Genomic DNA, 12,360 nt, shown 5'->3' with positions numbered 1-12,360 from the left:
CTCCCGTAATTCACTGAATTAAACTCAGATGAAATGAAATGAATCAAAAGTACATCAATAACTCTGCTAAGTTTATATTTATACTCAGCAAGACAACTGCCTTAACACACACCGCCAATACATAGAGTAAAATACAAACAGTGTTATAGCAACATCAACTATCAACTAAATTAACAAAGTAACTTGAATATGAGCGAATAAGAAAATACTTCGTTCTACATTCCCCCTCAGACCAGACTTCCTCTTGGATGCTTGCTTATCTGAAACTCCTTGAAAGGCAGCCTTTTGAACATTTGACAACTTAAGACTTAGTTTGTCACACAGAAGCTGAAATCTACTCCTTGACAATCCTTTAGTGAAAACATCAGCTATCTGATAGGCAGTAGGAACATAGCATATTTCAACTTCACCATTCTCCACCTTTTCTCGCACAAAATGAACATCAATCTCAATATGTTTAGTGTGAGAATGAAACACTAGATTTTCAACAATACTTTTAGCAACTAGATTGTCGCTCCATACAACAGGGGTATGAACACACAGATACCCTAGGTCTGAAAACAAAGATTTAAGCCACATAATTTCAGTTACACCTTGGGCAATAGCCCTGTATTCAGCTTCCCCAACAGACCTTGCTACAACTAATTGCTTTCAAGAGCTCCAAACTATCAAATTATGTCCAAGAAATACACACAATCCACTTGTTGAATGCCTAGTTACCTTGCAACCAGCGTGATCAGCATCAATATATACAACTAGGAGCATATCTGTACATGTAAGAGAAAATAACAAGCCCAAACCAATAGTACCCTTGAGGTACCTAAGAAGTCTTTTACAAGCCAACCAATGCTACTGCTTGGGGGCAGATAGGAACTGACTGAACTTATTAACCGCAAATGCAATGTCTAGTCTAGTGTAGGTTAGATACTGCAAAGAACCAATCACAATCCGAAATAGAGATGGATCAGAGAAAGAATCACCCTCATTTGTTAAAGATTCAGCTGTATTTACTGGAGTGGCACACGATTTACAGTCCAACATAACTGCCTTCTTCAAGAGATCTAACGTATATTTTGATTGAGTAAGGTAGATGCCACTATGATCTCTATATGCCTCAAAGCCAAGAAAATAACTAATAGATCCAAGAATCTTTAGAGCAAAGTGAGTTTCCAAATCCTAAATACAAGCTCTAAGTGTTTTGGTATGCGATCCAGTGATTAAGATGTCATCTACATACACCAAGAGAAACAGCACAAACTGAGAAGTTCTCTTGACAAATAAAGAGGCATCAGACACTGCCCTAGTAAATCCCCAAGACTATAAAGCAGCTCACAACTTAGTGTACCAAGCTCTAGGAGCCTATTTAGCTCATAAAGAGACTTCTACAATTTGCAAACACGGTTAGGAAATTGAGAATCAACAAAACCTTTGGCTAAGACATAAACACTTCCTCATTAAGCTCACCGTTTAGAAAAGCATTATTTATATCCACTTGTTGGATGCCCCAACCAAAAGTAACCACAAATGAGAACAAAACTCGAATAGTGGGAGCTTTAACAACAGGGTTGAATGTCTAGGCATAGTTAATACCCGGAGTTTGAAGAAACCCCTTGGCTACTAAATGAGCCTTATACTTAAGCATAGAATTATATTTGATCCAAAACACCCACTTGCAGCCAATTACATTCACATCCTTAGAAAAGAGAACTAAATCCCAAGTGTGATTATGCTACAAGGCAGCAAACTCCTCTTCCATAGCCTTAACCCATTGTGAGTCTAAGAAGGCCTCACGAATTGAACTAGGTTCTAAAGAACTCAATAAGGCATGAGGTGATGTAATTGCAAGGGACTTGGCCTTGGAACTGGTCAGCATATGATGGCAGGAATGTAAAGGTATAAGGAAAAATCTAGGGCAAAACTCAAATGAAGCAGAGAGAGAATTTTGGAGACTGAACTAGCTTCGTAATTCATTGACTAAAAAATTAAACAACAAAAGAGTGCACTGCTGCATATATATATAGCAGCGAGCGCCTCTTACACTTATCACTTACACACATTAATGACTTAATACAAACAACACAACAGAGAAATAGAGAAATAAACCAAACAGGAATAAGTGCTAATGCAAATACAACATGCTTTCACATTCCCCCTCAATTAGAACTCTCTTGCTCTTCTGACTGTTGATCATTTATAAAGGCATAAGAAATTATGTGAGCTGGAGAAAACCGTAGACCAAGCTTGGTACACAAAAACTGAAACCAACTTTTTGATAATCCTTTAGTTAGAATATCAGCAACCTGATATTCTGTGGGCACATATCTGATTTCAATTTCTCCTTTTTCAACCTTTTCTCGAATGAAATGTACATCAAGCTCAATGTGCTTGGTCCGACCATGAAAAACAGGATTTTCAGCCATACTCTTAGCAGCCAAATTATCACTCTATACAATAGGCTTTGAAGAAATGCTACAAGGATACCCCAACTCTGTGAACTGAGATTTCAACCAAAGGAGCTTAGTAACACCTTGAGCTATAGCCCTATATTCAGCCTCTCCAACCGATCGAGCAACAATAGATTGTTTTCTGGAGCTCCAAACAATCAAATTAGATCCAAGATAAACACAAAGTCCACTAGTTGATCTTCTTGTGATCTTGCAACCTGCATGATCAGCATCTGCATATACTGAAATTGCCAAATCGCCTGGAGATGGGGAAAAGAATAGACCATAACCTACTGTCCCTTTCAAGTATTTGAGTAATCTCTTACAAGAAGTCCAATGTTGCAGCTCAGGAGCAGTTAAAAACTGATTTAAACAATTTACCACAAAAGCTATATCCAGACACGTGTAGGTTAGGTATTGAAGAGACCCATGAGAGTTCGATATAATAAGGGATTAGGAAAGACTTCACCATCATCAGTGAGACAGAAACCAGATGAGGTAGGAGTTGCACAGGGTTCACAATCAGTCATATCATCTTTTTTTAACAGATCAAGGGTATATTTAGATTGAGTTAAAAAAATCCCACTTGAATCTCTAAAAGCTTCAAACCCTAGGAAATAATTAACTGATCCTAGAGTTTTTAGTGCAAAAGCACTCTCCAAATCTTTAATACACTATTGTACAGCTAAAGAAGTGCTTGTTTTAAACCATACAGCGATTTGCGCAGTCTACACACATGAGAAGAATATGTAGAATTCACAAATCCTTCTGGTTGGGTCATGTACACAACCTCATCTAAGTCACCATTCAGAAATGCGTTATTAACATCCACTTGTTGGATGTCCCAACCAAAAGTACCAGCTAAAGAGAATAGGACCCTGATTGTTGGAGCCTTCACCACAGGGCTAAAAGTATCACCATAATCAACTCGGGGTGTTTGTAAAAATCCTTTAGCCACCAAGCGAGCTTTGTATTTAAGGACTGAACCATCTGATTTGTATTTCACCCGAAAAACCCATTTGCTTCCAATAAGATTCATCTCACTAGAAAATGGAACAAAATCCCACGTATTATTACGCTGCAAAGCTGAGAATTCCTCCTACATAGCCTGCAACCATCAGGAATCTACCAAAGCCTCACGAACTAAACAAGGCTCTAGGCTACTTACTAAGGCATGAGGAGAGGTGGTGACAAGTTGTTGAGCTTTAGACCTTGTTACCATTGAATGAACAGAGCGTGCAAAACCAGGTTTAGACTTAGAAACAGAAGTATGATTGGGATTGGGTGAAGGATAAGAAGAAACAGATCGAGGTTCCCTTACAATAGATTCAATATCAGAAGCATGGTGAACATTAGAACTAGAAACAACAGGTGATAAGGAAGGATGTAAGGACTGTGCTACTCTCGGAAAAGAAAAACATGAAGGAAGTGATTAAAAATAAGAAGTAGAATATCCAAGTCCATTAAGTGAAGAAGAAGAAGAAGAACTAGGGAGATTAAACAATGATGGAAAAGGAAATTCATTTGGATTAAACTAAACATGCCTTGAAACATAAACTTTCCTAGAAGGATGCAGACACTTATACTCAGCTTGAGAATGACAGTACCCTAGAAACACAAGCTTCGTGGAGTGAAAATCAAATTTATGCTTGTTATATGGTCTTAGGAAGGGAAAACAAGCACAACCAAAAGGTTGCAACAAAAAATAGTTTGGTGCTTTGCCATACAGTAGTTCAAACGGAGTACACAACCAAATAGAAGAAGCTAGCAACAAGTTAATGGTATGAACTGCAATTTGGAAGGCATCTACGCAAAATTTAAGAGGCATTTGAGAGTGTGCTAAAAGAGTTAAGCCCATTTCAGCAATATGCCGATGCTTTCTTCTAGCCACTTCATTTTCCTGGTGGGGATATGGACATAAAAACCGTGGTCGAATTCCATGGCTTCTAAGATATGGAAAAAAGGCTTTGAACTCCCCCCCCCCCCCCCCCCCCCCCCATTATCAGTTTGTAAAGCTATGAGTTTTGAATGGTATTAAAGCTCAGCAAACTTGTGGAAAGTAATAAAAGTAGATAGAGCATCTGATTTAAGTTTCAAGGGGTAAAGCCAAGTATACCGAGTATAAGCATCTACAAAGATGATATAATATCTATAGCCCTCTATAGACAAACTCGGAGAAGGTCCCCATAAGTCTGAATAAACAAGTTCCAACGGTTTTGTAGCTATAATAGCACAATCACTAAATGGAAGTGGATATAACTTTCCAATTTTACAAGAGTCACAAAACGGAATAGAAGACGAACAAGGAACTTGAAGTTTATTCATAATATGTCACAATACACGAGAAGATGGATGTCCCAAACGTGCATGCCATTGTTTACAAACTGAAGAATCTGTAAGAATTACATTGATAGAGGGATTAGACAACTCATGACAAAATGAGTGTCGTTTATTACACGCATATCTCAACTGTTTATTACAAGCATTCAAAGAAGTATTAAGACGAATAAAATCGGTAGGCACAATAGGACGGACAAAATTGCTGCTTGGCACAAGAACAAATGCGAAATCTAGCTAGTATAGTCCATCCTTAAGGTGACTGTGAAGTAGCACCAGTTCGGAGTCCTTGTCCTTGACCACACAAGAATTTGAGTCAAACTCAGTTATAACATTGTTATCATGAGCTAACTAAGACACACTAATCAAGTTATTCTTTATTTGAGGAACATGAAGAACATTAGGTAATGAAACATGTGAAGAAAATTGAGTAGTACCAACACTTGTGACAAGTAAAGACTTACCGTTACCAATAGTCACTTTGTCACCACCATAATAAGGAGAATGAAGAGACAAATTGTTTAGATTTGAAGTGGAGAGATTTGTGGCACCTGAATCCACAAACTAGGAAGAATCAGAGGGAACAGGTAAATGTAAATGGGAAGACTAATAAGTTTCTGGTGGTTGAGAATTAGGTCCATAAGGAAAGCCATTATTAGAGCCTATTTCAATCATGCAGGCTTCGTTAGAGTCACGATGAGAGGCTAAATAAGCATGAGGACCAGTTGAACCACCACGTTCAAAAGACTGACCAGAATTCCTCTAAAAGTTTTTATCAAATCTATGATAACATTTATCAACAAAATGCCCTAGTTTTCCACAAAGTTAACAGTAGATACGTTTTCCACTAGACGACCTACCTCTACCTCAACCTCCTCTATTACCATAATTTCCTCCTCTAGTGTTGTAACCTCCTCTAGAATTATTGACAAATCCATTCCCTGATTGAGATGAATATGAAGCCACATTTACAAACATTGAAGACATAGAGGAATCAAAACCAGCAGATGATAGTGGCAAATTTTGCGAGGCTAATCTCTGCTCATGCATTAGGAGAAGATATCAAACCTTCTCTAAATCTATCTCGTCCATTTAATAGGTTATAAGGCCAACAACTGTTCCACAGTCATGACATAAGCCATTTAAGATCGCTAACAACAATTCTTTATCTGGCAAAGGTTCGCCTATAGCTGCTAAAGAATGGCCTATTGTCTTGATCTTCAGTATATAGTCATTAATAGAAAGATCAGACTTCTTGATGTAACGCAATTGCTATTTTAACTGAAATGACTTTGCAATTGTCTGTCTAGAATATGAATTCTCTAGTGTAGATCATACCTCAGCAGCCGATTCGCATTGAATTACCTGAGCTAACACCTCTCGTTCAATAGTTGAAAATAGCCAGCCAAGAAGAAGTTGATCTGACCTTAGCCAATTCATATATTCCTCATTCAATCTCGTAGCCTCAACATTGCTACTTTCTGGATCAAGAACATATTTAGGAGGAGGAGATGATCTTTGTAGGAACGGAACTAGATCAAATGCTCGAATGGTAGCCAGAGCTTTCCAGAAAATATAATTTCCTGAATCGGGCTTAATCGGAGCAAAGTTCAAAGCCTTCACAATTGCACCAAAATCAAATTACGAGGCAGTAGAAAGCGAGGAGGATGATTGAGGAGGAGGAAGAGAATAAGAGGTACTATGCGAAGGATTCGACGCCATGACTTTTGTCTATGGCTCTGATACCATGTAAAGGTATAAGGAAAAACCTAGGGCAAAACTCAAATGAAGTAGAGAGAGAATTCTGGAGACTGAACTAGCTTCGTAATTCATTGAGTAAAAAATTAAACAACAAAAGAGTGCACTGCTACATATATATAGCAGTGAGCGCCTCTTACACTTGTATAACACTTACACATATTAATGACTTAATACAAACAACAGAGATGTTAGAGTATCTCACAGCACACTACTCTATTCTCCCAACCCAAATAGCTTCCTAACTTACTCAAGATGAACTGATATTATAGAACACAAAAAGAAACAACACAATCACAGAAGAAAACAGCAAGAATTATCCTGGTTCGGTCTTGAAATCCAAGACCTACATCCAGACTGCTTAGAAGCCAATCAAATCCACTATCTTGAAGTCAACAAAGGATGATTACAACGAGAACTTAATCCCTCCCGCCCATATACTCTGAAAGCTGTAGGGAAAATGGGAAACCAAGCTAATAACTAGCTATTCCCAACCTCTCGCACTCAATCCCGACTCAAGACAGAAAGTTGAAACAAAACCGTCTCAATTTCTGGCACACTAAGACTCTCTCTCTAACTCTGACCTATCCACGACCCCTATTTATAGGATATAAGGGTGGCGGAATACATGGGATAAAATAAAACCAACTAACCGCCTAACAGAAAAACATACAGCTGGCACTTCTTCTAGAAACATACCTTCTAGAAGATCAGTTATATCTAACCATACAACAAAAAAAATATGCAGAAAAACAGTAAGATACATTTTACCTAATCTAATACAAATGTTACAACAAGAGAAATAGAGAAATAAACCAAACAGGAATAAGTGTTGATGCAAATACAACATGCTTTCACAAGGAAGGGGATAAAGGAGCTAAAAACTTACACGCGTGGGTTATAGGTCTAGAAGAAAAAGGCTGCAAAGACTGTGAAGAAAACAACAAGAAACAAAGACATGGAGTCAATGGAATTAACAATGTTTGATAAGGAGGAACCCAGAGATTGTGCTACTTTAGAAGACGAAAATGAAGGAAGAGATTGAAAATATAGTGTGGAAAAACTAGTAGGAACAGAAGAAGAAGACGAAGGAGATTTGAACAAACCGAGATAGGGAAAATTATCAGGATTGAATTGAACATGACTTGAAACATAAACGCATCCAAAAGGATGCAAACACCTGTAGCCTGCTTGAACATGACTATACCCAATAAAGATACATTTGGTTGAGTAAAAATCGAACTTGTGCTTGACATAAGGTCTCAGATAAAGAAAACAAGCACAACCAAAGGTTGGAGCATTAGATAATTCGATTGTTTATGATATAGCAGTTCAAATGGTGTGCGGAATTTGAGAGGCGATGAAGGAAGCAGATTAATAAGATACATTGTTGTTTGAAAAGCTTCAACCCAAAACTTGAGAGGCATGTGAGCATGACTCAATAAAGTAAGTCCCACTTCAACGATATCCCTATGCTTCCTCTCAGTTACACCATTTTGTTGATGGGTATAGGGACAAGTGAAACTTGGTTGTATGCCATAACTATGGAGATAAGGTAAAAAGGCTTTAAATTCCCCCCCCCCCCCCCCTCTCTGTTTGTAAGGCTTTAACTTAGGTTTGATACTAAAGTTAAGCAAGTTTGTGAAATGTAACAAAGGTTGACAAGGCATTAGATTTTAACTTTAAAGGGTATAGCCATGTATAACGTGTATAAGCATCAACAAAAATGATGTAATATCGGTATCCTTCAATGGACACAAAGTAGGAGACGGACCCCATAAGTCTGAATAAACCAACTCAAGAGGTTTCTTAGCTGTAATATTGCAATCAGCAAATGGAAGTTGATGAAGCTTTCCAATTTTAAAAGAATCATAGAAAGGAAGAAATGTAGAAGAGCAAGGAATCTAAATTTTATTGAGAATCAAGTGCAGTACATTGAATGAGGGATGCCCTAGCTTTGCATGCCACTGTTGGTACACATTATTGTTTTGGGCAACATTTACACTAGGTGATAGTCTATGACTAAATGGAGCTTATCTATTATACTTGCTGAAAGAAAACTCATTACAATTTGAAGGAAATGTACTGCTAACATCATGTCTAGGTTTAATAGAATGAGCTGGAGAGCTAGGATCAGCAGGACCAAAATTTGAACTCAGTTGGTATAGCCCATCCTTACGCTGTCCTCTGAGTAGCACATGTCCGGTATTCTTGTCCTTGATCAAACAAGCATGAGAGTTAAATTTAGCAACAAGATCATGGTCTCTTGTAAGTTGTGAGACACTAATTAGATTTTTCTTCATGTTAGGCACATGTAAAACATTTGACAAAGTAACACAAGATGTAGGTTTTGTTTGTGAACGTAAATGTCCAAGACCAACATTAGAAATAGAGAGCTGCTTACCATTACTAACGAAGACTTTGTCACCACCGTTGTAAGGAGCATGCAGTGACAAGCTGTTTAGATTGGAAGTAATATGGTTTGTTGCACTAGAATCAACAAACCATGAATGATCTGATGTAAAAGGCTAAGATGTGTGCTCAAGAGATGAAGGAGAAGGAAAATGACTATAATGAGCTCCTTGGACAAAACCTATATCATTCATGTAGGCCTCATTAGAAACACTTAGGGAGGCTAGAAAAGCTCTTGAATCTGACTGAGTAGAGACTTGAGGATTTTCAAATCTTTTATTAAAAGTAGGTGTCCTCTGAAAATTCCTATCAAATTTGTGATAACACCTATCAACGAAGTGCCCTTGCCACACAATTGGCAATAAATTCGTCTACCAGACTGTCTACCTCGTCCTCTTCCCCCTCGATTCATATAACCACCTCCTCTTTGACCGAAACCACTTCTATTGTTCACAAAATTACTAGCACCTCTTGTTGTATATGCAGTCATAGTGACTTGCATAGGTGAAGGTGTAACTGAATCAAAATTAATTATTGATTGTGGCAAATTCTTAGAGGCTAGTCTTTGTTCGTGTATTAGCAACAAGTACTACACTTTCTCAAGATCTATTTCATCCATTTGGTAAGTAATTAGGCTCAACACTGTTTCATAATCATGACCTAATCCATTAAGGATTGCAAGAAGTAATTCTTTATCACCCAAAGGCTCGCCTATTGAGGCTAGAGCATGTCCAATCATTTTGAGCTTAAGAATGCAGTCATTAACAGACAGAGAATCCTTCTTAACTGATCTTAACTACCACTTTATTTGAAAAGATATACCAATAGTTTGTCTTGAATATAAACTTACAAGTGAAGTCCATACCTCGGCAGATGATTCACAATGAATCACGTGCGCCAAGACCTCCTTGTCAATTGTCAAAAAAAAGCCAGCCTAGAAGCAATTGGTCCGATCACAGCCAATTTAGGCACTCCGAGTTCATCGTCTGAGCTCCAGATTCTCTGTCATCAGGATCTGCTACATACTTCGGTGGCAATGGAGTCTTGTTATGGAACGGCAGTAAATCAAAAGCTCTGATCATGGCCAGAACTTGCGCCTTCCAAAAGATATCAGAATCCAATTTTATTGGAATAAAACTAAACGCCTTTGCAACCCCAGCAAAATCAAACTGCGATGCAGATGATAAAGATGAGGATGAGCGAGGTGGAAGAGAAGAGGTGGCACTAAGATCAAGATTCGAAGTCATGATTTGCATCAATGGCTCTGATACCATTAAACAATATGCTAGGGCAAATGAATTTGCAGGCTAGGGCACAATCAAGAGAGAAGAAAGCTCCCGTAATTCACTGAATTAAACTCAGATGAAATGAAATTAATCAAAAGTACATCAATAACTCTGCTGAGGTTATATTTATACTCAGCAAGACAACCGCCTAACACTGCCAATGCATAGAGTAAAATACAAACAGTGTTATAGCAACATCAGCTATCAATTAAATTAATAAAGTAACTTGAATATAAGCAAATTAGAAAATACTTCCTTCTACATTAAGCTGGAATACATGTTTTTTCAGTTAAACTAGTATTCTTGTATTTTCTATATTTTTTATAGTAAATATAAATTTACTGCAGTGCCGAGGCAGAATCCCAAACTATAGCTCAAGGAATTTGTAAACTAATTTGGATAGAAAGGTTAATGAAAGACTTATATATTCCTTTGTCATAGCAAACAAACGTATATAGTGATAGCAAATCAACAATTAGCATTGTCAATAATCCAATTCAGCATGATCAAATGAAGCATGTGAGAATAGATTGAAGTTTCATAAAGCAGGAGATTGAAGGAGGAAGAATTAACCTATCCTATATTCCTAAAACAAGTCAAGTGGCTAGCATGTTTACCGAAACCATGGCAAGACCCGGTTTCGAATGACTTGTTGGCAAGCTGGGAATGACAAATATTTATTCACCAACTTGAGGGAGAGTGTTGGACAATGAGATAGAATACTCGAGTTTTAAAATGGAGATAAGATAAGACTTCAAGATTGAAAGGATGAGGCAGCCTAGAAGATAAGATAAGCTACCAAATTTAAAGGAATGATGCAGCTTGAAAGAAAAAGATAATTCCAGAATTTAAAAATCAGTTGCTATTATTTATCTTCTAAACTCTAAATTCAAATCTATTCCTGTTTTCTAAGAGATAGTAGAGATATTTTTCCTTGTATAAATACACCATACTGGGATTCAATAAAACCTAAGTAAGCTTTCTAAGATTTCAGCTTATTTCATATATATATATATATATATCTAAGCTACACCACATGCCAAGTGATGATAGAAATTGAAGGGAATAAGCTGAAATTGCTGCCACATATATTTCTCTCTAAGGGAACATTAAGGTCCAAATGCCTTGGTAGCAAGTACAAGTTAAATAGGTAAATACAAAAAACCTGAATTAAATTATGTACTTACCTTCTTAAAATGGGTGAGTCTTAGTAGCAGGTAACAACAGTTACAATTGTTCTTTTGTAATCGGAAGGTTATGAGTTTTAGTTGGGGAAACAGCCTTTTGTGCAAAGAAAAGATTAGGCTGTGATGGTATGTACAAAATTGATCCTTCCCTAGCCTCTACAAAGTGAGAAGTTTTGTGACACCCTTTTACTTATCTTCTTTTTATTTTATCGCTTTTGTATTTTTTCTATTTCATTTTTCTTATTTTTTCATCGCATTCATCATTATAATCATTATCAACTGCACCTTATCCTAACTAAGTTAAGGTTGATGGTATAGCATTCATAATGTCAATTGACTTCTAAAATTTGATTTTGCTTAATTGTATTTGATTCAATTCAACCAACAAAATCAATCAAAATAGGATCTATAGAAAGAACTTCTAATAATTCAGATGCAATGCCTAGACTACTTATCATACATATGTTTCTCTAGTACAACATGAGCCCATTCAAATATATTCATTGCTCCAGCCCAAAATGTAATTAATCTGCCTGGGCAACATGAGCCCCTAGTAGTTTACCATATCTTTCCCCCTGACTAACTCTACATTCACACCTTTTTGTCCTCTAAGCATTCACAAAAAGAAAATCCTTCAATTTGAAGTGGAAAAGGCTTTAAAGTTTCAATTTAAAAAAAAAAAGTTAAACATTAACGTGTATAATCAATAGAAAGTTACAAGTTGTACGTATACATGCCAAAATAACCCTACATAGCACACTCAATCATCTATATGTCAATGATGTCAAATCTCCATAGTCTCTTCTTCTAGAGATTGAGCAGTTCATGCATGAATCCAACTATCAACTCATGGAAGGTCCATACACGCATAATCTCTCCCTACAAGTTTGAGACTTAAGCAAGGTAGCAAATGAAATGTTCTACCATAGGTAGCAC

At 37.1% G+C, this 12,360-nt stretch overlaps 1 protein-coding gene across 5 annotated transcripts in view; it reads right to left on the bottom strand.

Moving 5' to 3' along the window:
• Positions 1-12,360, bottom strand: part of LOC127795850 (xanthine dehydrogenase 1-like) — a 94,154-nt gene that overhangs the window by 80,093 nt on the left and 1,701 nt on the right. Inside the window, exon 2 of one of the 5 annotated variants that reach the window (XM_052327799.1) lies at positions 9,817-10,120. The exons of the other annotated variants lie outside the window; for them this stretch is intronic. The gene's annotated coding sequence lies outside the window, so the exon portion shown is untranslated. The remainder of the gene's footprint in view (positions 1-9,816; positions 10,121-12,360) is intronic. 5 annotated transcript variants of the gene reach the window in all.

The sequence above is a fragment of the Diospyros lotus genome, chromosome 1, assembly GCF_014633365.1.
Source record: "Diospyros lotus cultivar Yz01 chromosome 1, ASM1463336v1, whole genome shotgun sequence".
NCBI classification, from domain to species: domain Eukaryota; kingdom Viridiplantae; phylum Streptophyta; class Magnoliopsida; order Ericales; family Ebenaceae; genus Diospyros; species Diospyros lotus.
Note: the sequence above shows the minus strand (reverse complement) of the source record. Positions and strands in the feature narration are given on the sequence as shown.